The sequence below is a fragment of the Platichthys flesus genome, chromosome 3 (genome assembly GCF_949316205.1).
Source record: "Platichthys flesus chromosome 3, fPlaFle2.1, whole genome shotgun sequence".
Taxonomy (NCBI): Eukaryota; Metazoa; Chordata; class Actinopteri; order Pleuronectiformes; family Pleuronectidae; genus Platichthys; species Platichthys flesus.
The window spans coordinates 28,131,424-28,142,566 of NC_084947.1; positions in this window are offsets into that span (position 1 = coordinate 28,131,424).

The following is an 11,143-nucleotide window of genomic DNA, read 5'->3' on the forward strand; positions in this document are numbered from 1 at the left end:
GATCAGTAGTTTTCTTCTTTACTTTGACATCAACATGAACTAATGGCTCTGATTGGATGAACACATCAATCACTAGGCAACTCTGGAAAAGACCAAATATAATAGATTTTGTAAAGTAGAAAATTCATCCTGAGATATTTTGAATGTGTGTCTAGTGCTTGCTGCCGGCTCGAGAGAACTCTTTCATTTTGAGACACACACACACACTGAAGGGGGACTTTGTGTGTTTCTATTTAGCAGCAGCAGGGTTTATGGAACCCGCAACCACTTATTCATTGTGCAAGTATTCCAACCACCTGAGCTGAACAGACAATGTTGCTGAACAGTTGTGAAAGTTGTTCTATTAAAAACTTCAACTGTTCTCTATGCTGACTTCTTGGCCTCTGTTAGAGAGCGAGAAGGAGAGGAATCGGTATACAACAAACATTTTAAAAAACTTGAATCAACAAACTTTAAAGATAAAACAAAATTAAACAGAAACAAAATAAATAAACTATTGCAACAAAACTATTTAAACTAAACAAGGGATTACAACCCTTTTTTTTCTGCCCTCTTCCGCCGCATCTCAACCATCCACTGGTCATAAGGCATATATAAGTGTTAAACAGACAGTATAGATAGCCATATATCGACTGGCCATTATTACGATTACGGGGCTGGTGACACTGACTAAACCAATTGCACGGTCCATGAACACAATAGTATTGGCCTGCAGGTTTTTTCTTGTTTGGCCAGTGTCAGTCCTCAGCCCCAATGTTGCAGTGCCATGAAAAAAAAGAATGGAAATTAGGAAACTTGATTGGACAAGAGTAGATAGTCTTTCGCTCCCGCTAAATACACTGCTGAGAAACAGTTTGTTTGAAGGGTTCAACCATACTCCTCTGGCCCCCCTCTTCTGCGTGTGTAACTTATTACTTGCACCTGTGTCTCTCCCACTGGGGAAGAGAGAACTATGCTCTAACAAAGTCCTCGAACAAATCACGCTTTTTGATGAATAAGAGACAAGGATCATGAAGGATCAGGTAAAGGGGGAACAGATAACTAGAAAAATTCTTAACCTTTTGCAGCATTCTGACAAAACTTGCGGTTGAACAAGCTCTTTCTCATTCTTCAGGGGTCACAAATTCACTGATATTCCAATTTGAATTCAAGCCACTCAAGTGCTTTTAAAACATCAATGACTCTCTGGGCAGGAATTTGCAGCTCTGATCTTTACTCTTCCAGCAGTGATGTTTTCTCCATCCTTGTGTGCTCCACTTTAGTCAACATGGCTGCCTCAAGTTTTCATTCACTTTCCAGTATTCTGAGCTTGGATTGCTGAGTTTTATGTATTTCACTGCCTTCACCTCCTATTGCTTGCCTGCAAGTTCTGCTTCTGTATCTAGTTGTTTACTAGAGATTGTTGAATTTTGCAATTGAATGGTCCGATTTCTGTGATATTTCTGAGACTGTGGTTTCAGCTTTTGTGTGTCTTAAGACAGCCATGCTTTCCTTATTCAGCACTATTCTCACTCTCTCCTTTCGACTCGTTTATGGTAGTTCCCACCAACAAGTTATCGATGATTAGTTACAAGAGCAAGGATCTCTTGTATCAGAGTAGAGCAGGTGTCCATTTATAAAAAACAATATCGGTTTGGTTGTGTAGAAATGGCTCATGTTGATGGTGCACTGCATCGTGTTTTGTAAAAAAAAATGTTGTATTTTATCAAGGTCATCTCGAGAGCAGAACGTTTTTAATCCGGTGAGTCATAGGATCATAGAAACTTTTTTTTTTTTCTTTGGGCAGTCTCTGTGCAGCTCTTGAACCTTCACTGGTACTACTCTAGCCAGTCATTTAGACAGGATATGACCACTATGAACAGGATAGCTGACAACAAGGGAAAAAGCTTGTGACTATGAGGAAAGGCAGCTGACTGGATGGAATAGACCCCATTGGGGATGGAAAGGGTAAGCTACAGGATCCAGAGCCGGATCCAATAGGAATTGGTATTTGGATACATCCACTAATGACTACGAAAGCAACTAAACAAAAACGGAAGACGACTCACTAATGGACTATATGACTAAGGACCCTGGAATGGAAAATCAAAGAGGAAGGCAATATGATTGTTCATATCAATTATATGATTACGTTAATTAATATTTATAAAATGAACAGTGAAGGTTTGAGTTTGAGCACTGACTGTCAATCCAGCCGTATTTACACACAAAAGCACAAATAATGAAAAAAAGCTAGCTCTTTAACTACAAATAGAATTTATTTAAAACAGTAATATCAATTCATATCAACAATACTTATCTACTGAACTAAGGGCACTGCCAACACGAGCAACTTTACTATAAGGCAGGGATTCCCAAAGTGTGGTGCGCAAGCTGCCTCTTGAGTGTTTTTATGCCCTTCGCCACAACTTATATGTGTGAGGCTGGCTTCTCTGGTCGGACAGGAGTCAAGACTAAATATTGCCAAAGACTGGATGCTGTTGAAAAAGAATTGAGGCTTAAACTGTCTTCAATTGTGCCAAACATCGGAGAGCTTTGTCCAAAGATGCAGGCCCATCCATCGCATTAATATATGTAAGTATGTCGCCAATGTTATTGTTATTATTGCTACTAGGCTACTCTCCCTCTCTCTCTCTTGCTGCAGGCTGAGCCCCCTGCGCTGCATTTCAAAATCTTCAAATGGATCATCTTTTTTACCATATCTGGTCTGAGCCTATGCGTGTTCCACTCTTTGTTCATTATGGGGTGGATCGTGTGTAACTTTATTGTAATTTGTTTCAGATTAATGGTGTTTCTGTAACCGCTGATATGTATGGTTAATTGTAAATAAAATTTGATGAAATTTTATTTAATGCGGCTGAAAATAGGACAGTATTTATCCCTATGTTCTCTCATGATGAGCAAATCTGCCTCTGAGCCTGTGCCTGTGTCCTCGCCATCCTCTTTGCCCTTTAAAAGTGACGGCTTGTATCTTTTATTTATTGAATTTATTGAAACTTTGTTGCAGTGTTTCAGTTTTTTTTCGAATGTGAGAGCGCATTGTTGAGATCTATTGGTTATTTTTTTACATGTGTTCTGATCATGTGTTCATAATTAAAGATGATGCATTTAATGCAGATATAAATAGGCTCTGTTTTTTTAAGATGTGGGGGATTGGGGATGCGTTAAACCGGTCGGGATGTAGAAGGGGGTGCAGGGCCTAAAAAGTTTGGGAACCGCTGCCATAAGGCAACCCTATAGTGCCTATGTGTGTTTATGAGGAGGAGGGAAAAAAGATGGTGCACCGGGTCACCTAACACGTGGCACTAGTCAAAGATGGGTGGACAAGATGGCTTTGTCACACTGTCTGGTCCTAAGAATGTTTATAGATGTGACTGTGTGTAGGTGCATCTGTATTTGTGCAAGCTGGTTCAGAGAGAAAGAGAGAGAGAGAAGAAAGAAACATGCAAAAAGGGGAGATCTAAATCACCACCAAAGAAATGATGCGTTTATTATACCATCCAGTAGGAAGACAGGCGAACTGAGAATCGTCCAGCTGGGTACCGATCTAAAATCATGTGAAATCCCTGCTATTGATCTACTGGTGGTGAGTAACATAGAAATACGAACAAAGGACTGTCAATCAAAAACACTGTATTTAAGCAAAGCTATCAATTCTCTGTGCTGACATAATTCCCTTACTTTGTGCTGCTCTGCAGCAATCGGATTGCGCGGTGGTCAAGGTCCATGGCTGAAAACAGGCCAGGTATTTCATCCTGGGAATGGCGGCGGTGGGCTGGTTTTGCTGACATACGTTTCTCTTATATAAGGAGAATTACTATAATTTTTTCACACATTCACAGGCCCAAATAACACAGGAACAAACTGGACCCATAAACTTGAGTTTCTTATGTTGTGTCTTTCAAGCAGCAGTGTTGTTCAAAGTTGATGTTTGAGGAAGGACACCGCGGACCCAGTACTTGCAGTACAGCAGAGTTTATTACATAGAAGTTTCACAGGTCAGGACAGGCCCCATGGTATACAGAAATCATAAGCCAATAGTGAAAGTCTGCCTTGTTACCATGTTCAAAGATCTCTTAGCTAAATATACTACACTTATGATAGACATGTTATTAACATTGGCCTTTTAATTGCCCTTCAGTTTTCAAACCCCAGATTGTGACGCAAGAACCTCTAATGTTCCACTTTCTTTCCTCAACCGCTTTTTAATAGATCTAGTAAATTCCTCCACCTAACTGTCATTCATGATCATGGCTGGGTTAACTGAAATATTGGTAACACTTAATATTTACATTAAATAACATTACCGCTTCTAAATTAATGTAGGTAAGCAATTGCTGAAGATCTTTGGGAATTTCTATAGAGTCTGTTTTGTGACCCTCGCCAAAACTAACCAACTCCGTTCAAAAAGGCCTTAATTTAATCATCGTAAAACAGACCGTTGACAAGCTGAATAAAACACTAAAACTATCCTAGGTTGTGTGCAACAGAGAATCAGTGTGAGGATAAATGCTGGTGAGTCTTGCAGGTAGAAAGGCAATCTGGCCATCTGGAGTATGTGTGATCGGTGCCTAAATAGTGGCCTGATTACTGATCAAGAGCAAGTTGCCAGCTGCGTGAGGAAAAGAGGGGGTGAGTGTGTGAGGCTGGCTTCATGGAGCAGAACTCTGACCAACATCCACGACCTGTAGAGCATAAATGTTTCATTGTCAATTTTAATAGCTCTTGGCTACAGTTAGCAATGTATTATAAGCTAAGTATAAAATGTAATATCGGATTAATGTATTTGTATGTGTTGTTATACAGACAATGGAATCCACATTGCTGAGGGAGCTGATGTGCAGACAAGAAAATACCAGAAGGGGATTTAAATTTTTATATTGTCCTTTGCAGGTACAATTAAATGCTGGAAAACAGCGAGTTTTTGTAAGAACTCTGGGTGCGGTATTTTGTTGGAGGTACTGATATTGCATTGATATTTACTACAGGACATGCAATTTCCAACCAGAAGAGGTCAGCATAACACTTCTGCTCTTCTTAAACGCCAATCACAGTTTGACTGATATGAGTTAATTACACTGGTCCCATAAAACAAATGACTGTACATGTAAGTACCTGTCAAGTGTTTTAGTCTACACTTATCCACAGACTCAGCAGAGAGACTGTTGACAGGCAAAAAGACAGAGTACCGAAAAATAGCAATGTTTGACTCATTGTGTCTATTGGCGTGTTGTGGACAAGTAGTGATCATTACCAGTCTCCATTTATTTTTCAGGCAAAGCAGCCCGACAGCTGTGTATGCTGAATAGAACTTTGGTCAATATCAAGGCCATGTTGCTGCTCTGAGTGTTTTAGCATATTTACATATTAAATGTTCCATATCAGTCCATTGGATACACAGCCAGGTGCACACAAGTCTGAGCTCTTTAATCAGTAGCTCTGCTTTTCCTCTTACAATCATCAAACGTAAATTGTTGAGAGCTCCTATTATGCTTTGTAATATTGTAAATAAAACATTAAATATATTGCTGTGTTCAAGAGACCTCAATCAAAGACACACAATGTTTTACCATTTACATTTTAGACTAGTAAAGTAATAAAAGGCAATTTCAAAGAAAGTAAAAAATAAATAATAATTTTTCCTTGACCCATACCCAACCCTTCCACCAAGTGTCAAGATCAAAATTTAAAATCAGAATCAGAAATACTTTATTGATCCCAGGGGGAAATGGTGATAATCCGTTCAGTCGTACAAAATATGTATTCATACATTCGTTGTTTGTACATATTAAATATACCTACAGCAACAATATATATCTGTACGTCGCACACTTCACAGGCTTCATTATGTTTTTTCTGTCTCCGCCATCCAACACCTTCACTACAGATTGATGCTTCACGTCATATTATATCAGGTTGCCTGTGAAGTGATTGAAGTAAATCTGAGACTTAACACTCCACTTTCAGGAAACCTGATCTGACAAATAGAGCAGGCTGGGGCTTCTGTGGAGCAACTCAAGTCAGTATATTGTTACAGTTGCTAGTCAAGTGTTTCTTTAACGTGAAAATAAACTGCTTCTTTACCAACTTTTTGAACTATGTTGAAACAGAGTGATAAGAAATAATGTATTCTATTTTCTTTTCCCCAGGTTGCATTATTTAGAAAGAAAACCAATACCTTCTTCACAGAATTTCCCATCACGCAAAGGTATTTGCACTGCATTCAGTTTGCCACAATAGTCACTGAATTATACAGCACAACACATTTACTTAGGTAACACACACACACACACACACACTCCTATAGATACACTTCCTGTGTACTGGTATCTTTGTCTTCATTCAGCTTTTCAGCTCTCTCTCATCTCTGTAGGTCTTACTCTCACACTTTTGTTACATCATTGTATATACTGTGTAAATACTGAACACCTGTGTGATACAGGTATATATATAACTAGTAACTGGGTATTGTGGATAAAGAACTATAAATAATACAGGGATTTAAAGGTATATGCATTTAAGTGTTCATTATTAGTTAAAAACAAATTTGACAGAAAAATTTGTGTTATCCTCAAGCTTGGCACCTTTCCTAACTAACAACTTATATAATGTTTGTCCTTTCATGAACAGGTCTGACCTGTAAAAGCTGAAGAGAGGATTCAGCAGCCCAACAGCCTCTCATTGGTGCCCCCTTGCTGTGTCAGGCTGTCTGTATGGAACACATTGTACACAGGCTTCATTATATAGGGGGATAATAGTAAATTTCTCCCGAAACACTGCTGACATTTTTCCATCTGTGTGCTCATGGCTCCAATCCAACACCTTCACTGCAGATTGATGCTTCACCTCATTTTTTACGTTATTGATTAGCACTGTGCTTGTCAGTGGTGCGTAAAATTAACAATGTGTTATAGGGGCATGGATTTCTGTCAGCTCCTGACAAGATATCCCATTATTGGACAACTTATCCTAATTTGTTTTTGTTTATTCAGAAGAATAGAGTAACATTCAGCCAGCCCCAATAATAAGTCTATAACTTACAAATCCTTGTCACTCCATCGATGGACGCTAATCTTTGCTGCTCCTAATTACATGAGGATTCTCAGCCTTAATTAACCAATCTTTATCCAATTTACCTGCTTAATGCTGCACTCAACCAAACTGCATCAGCTCAACCGTTTTCATTTGGAGTTTTCAGTTTCCTTCTGGTCCCTTTTTAAAAAATGTTACATTTTAGAAAATATAATTTAAACCAAGCCCAAATATCCCAAGCTACTTGGGATACTTGTTTCAAAGTAAACCCGTCCAAAAAATAAGGTGAGAACATGGATGGATTACATTACGTAAAACATCAATTTCAGATAGAGGATGCCAGATTTGAGATGCACATAAGCAAATGTCTCCAAAAGCCAAATCTTCCAAGAGTCAAATGGCAAAGGTTTCAAACTAAATCCTGAAAGGGTGGACAGTGGAAAAATCGGGTCTGTTGCTAAAGGGGAGCAGAATGTTATTTTTGCTAACACCAAACACCAAATTTTTGCTAACACCAAACTGTCATTCCACTCTCCTCAGCATCTAAAAACAGTGCTGCTTCGTCTGATACATTGTGGCCACTTTCGTAACTAATATTCAGAAGTTGCTAGGTTTAATAAATACCAGTCTTCCTTATCTAAACCTGGATTGATCTGCTGAAATGATGTATGGTGTAAGCTGCTGCTCTGACTTAAATTCCATAATGAGAGGAACATTCGAGAACTATTCAGATTGATTTGTTATGGACTGTATAATGAAAAAAACAAGAATTACAAAGAAAGCGTTTCACGGAAATTAAAAGCACGATTTTATTTCTAAATCAACTACAAGTCAAAAGGCAAAACAGGAAAATCAACTATTTTTTTGTATTTTTTAACCCCTGAGCAACACAATCCAGCATTCTCATAATGCACTAGATTCATTCAAAAGGGAAATAAAAGAAACATTCAAAGCTTCTCACAGAGCTAATAAAACAATTCGTGTCTAAAAGCTACCAGCATATCATAGATAAAATGAAAAGAAAACATGTTATTTGATTACATAAGTCGATAATTTTTTTTAACTCATGCAGAGCTGTAGCTTTCTCTTTGCTGTCTGCTCTGCAGCTTCAAAAACTGTTTGGTGGGAAGAATGTGAATCTATGCTGCAGCCTTAAAGTCATGTCATCCGAAGTTTTCAGCAATTGACATTACCCAGTAATATATACAGGAGGGAGGTTGTAGGACAAACATGAGGAGTATTTTGTGCCAGTACTGTGTTTACAGGACTGACCAAACCAGCTATATATATATTAAAACAGATTTCAAAGAGAATTTTCAATGTTCAGAGTCCGGGACTAGTATATAGGACTATATAGGACTGTGATACATGGTCTTTTAGGCCACATGTATTTATATATATATTCAAAGAAATAAGGGGACTGGACCCAAGACATTGCTCCAGAACCTGGTTTGCAGTGTGATACTTGTCGAGTATGCTTGAGGTCTTAAGTGGGAAAAGCAGCCTCTGAATGCATTTATATCTTCTATCATCTGTATGATATACTCAGTGTTCTTCAACACAGAAACCCATCATTTGAGGCCCCGTGAATCTCATTCTGTTGGAAGTTTCTAACTGTCAGAAATCTTAACAATTGTTTGCTCATTGAAGGGACTGTAAGGTTTCCCTATAGTATTGTAAGTTGGTTTATGATCAGCTGGTGACAGGCACCAAAAGTTTGTGTCTCTGGCAGAATATTAAAAAGTTATCTAATGTCCGTGGGAACCTGAGCTCTGCCAGGACAATTTGAACAGTTATGCGAGGTCTTCATACTCCAGGTGCATGAAGAAATATTCAAGTCCAATAACATTGACATTGTTTCAAGGATACAGCAACGAATGTGTACATGATTGTTTTTTTTGTGGACCTGCAATAATGCTCAAATGCTAAAGAACACATTTCAAGTACAAATGAGAATTATAAAGCACTACCACCTTTAACAACTCAACTGACAATAGAGGCGTCAGCTCATCTTATTGGCTGACAATTGTCGTCTGCTGCATGATTGTGCTTCAACATAACTATCTACAGTCACAAAACGTATTGTTATTTTTATCACCCACAATCTGCCAGCAACATTACACTGTCATCACAAAACAGCAATTCTTTATAGTGAGGAGGACAGTCCCTCTGAAAAAGCACACTATTCTTAGCTCTTTATCAATTGTGGATCTTCAAATGTTTGTTCTGGATAGCAAAAGGTCATCAAAGCACTTCTTCCCTTGTGGAGGACGAATATGCTCAGTAAATTAATATCAAACCGTTTTTTTTAAATGTTTTGTGCAAGTAGACATTTCGGCCCGATGTTTCAAAAATCAAAACTTAAAGGAAACATATTATGCTTTTTCTGTTTTTCTTTCCTGTAATGTGTTATAAAGGTGAAGCTCCCGATATGCCTTGACGGTATTACGGACGATACTCATTAATTAATTCACTCTACTCAGTAGTAACATACTTTCTTTTGGTTTAAAAATGTATGTATAGGTGTATACTTTATTATATTTAATTTAATACTTAAGTTTTATTTTATTATATATATATATATGTTTTTTTTATATAACATTTTTACTTTTTTGCTTGTGTAATATTTTTTTGCATGGCTCAAAGGGAGCCTGTGACCCAATCATTTCATTGCCAGCGACTGCTGTATGTAATTGTTGTGCTAATGATAAATAAGGTATTTCAACTTGAATCTTGAATCTTGAATCTTGAATCTTGTCACATTACATCACAAATCTCTACACAGCTAGCAGCTAATCTTGGATGCCCCCTCACAAAATCAAGTATACGAAACATCATGAATACACCTGCAATTAAGAATGTGGTCATGTTCTTTGGCACAGTCTATAACAAATGAGGTAGATGTGTATAAAATATTCCCTTCTTTGGTATAATGACAACCATAATGAAAAAAAAAATCCAGTTTCTGTTGAAGTATAACATTGTTTTCAAATGTCTGTACAATAGAAATAAATTAAATTCATGAGGTATATCTTGTTTTTGTATTTTACCATGACTATATACAGGTAGATTGAAGAGGTATCTGCATTCAAGAAGAAAAGCGTAGAGCTGAATGCAACATTACCACGATCCAGGCACATGCACAGACATTTTGGGGGGCAGGAGCTCAAACCCCCAAAAATGGGCACCCATTGCCAAAATTATTTAATAAATAAATAAAAAACATAGTAGGATATTTTCAAATTATATATTTATTTTTGTTAACAAACTAACTCAAATTATCAATTTGAATAAATAAATGAATAGCAGGCAAAAACAGACAAAACAAGGCCATATTGAATGACCAAATAATATGTTAGGGTTAGGGTAAGTGTTAGTGATGTGATGGGCTCCTCTGGACCAGGTAGGGTTACTGATTCTTCCTCATTTGTTTTACAAGTTGATGGCCTGATCCAAGATAAAAGAAAGCTGCTACCCTGAGCTGCTTGCTGCAGTTCCCTGTCCTTCTGCTTTTGGAGATTCTCTTTTCTTGGCATTATGCTGCAAATTTTGTAAATTAGATAAATCAATGTTGTGCATAATTATCAAGAGTGACTTATGTAATCTCTTTAAAGCTGACAACACAGTACACCAATTTTTTTTGTTTTACTGTTTTCTGACAGAGTTGAAGCATAAGCAGCATTACACTAATAATATCCCACAATTTACCTCACCAGACTTTCATGTAGCTCAACTTAAGAGCTACCTTTCATTTCAATAATTACGATTTTACATGAAACACTAGTGAACTTGTCTAATTTGTAGAACAGTAAAACTGTTCTTAAATTCTCTGACTGCCTGTCAACTCAAATAAAAGCCCCCTCAGATATAAAAACACATTTGGGGGGAATTGATGACAGAGAGAGTAATTTTTATTTTTAAATATTGATGAATGAAGAAAAAATTGGGCTCCAGCAGAAGGGCACTTTTCTCATCCAGGGCAAAAGGGCAAGTGCTTGAGCACCGCTAGGGGTCTATCTGTGCATGTGCCTGCCAGGATCACATATAAAACAAATAAATGCTTTAACAGACTAAATAAATTTAAAAACTCGTGACCAGTTCCGATCTGTTC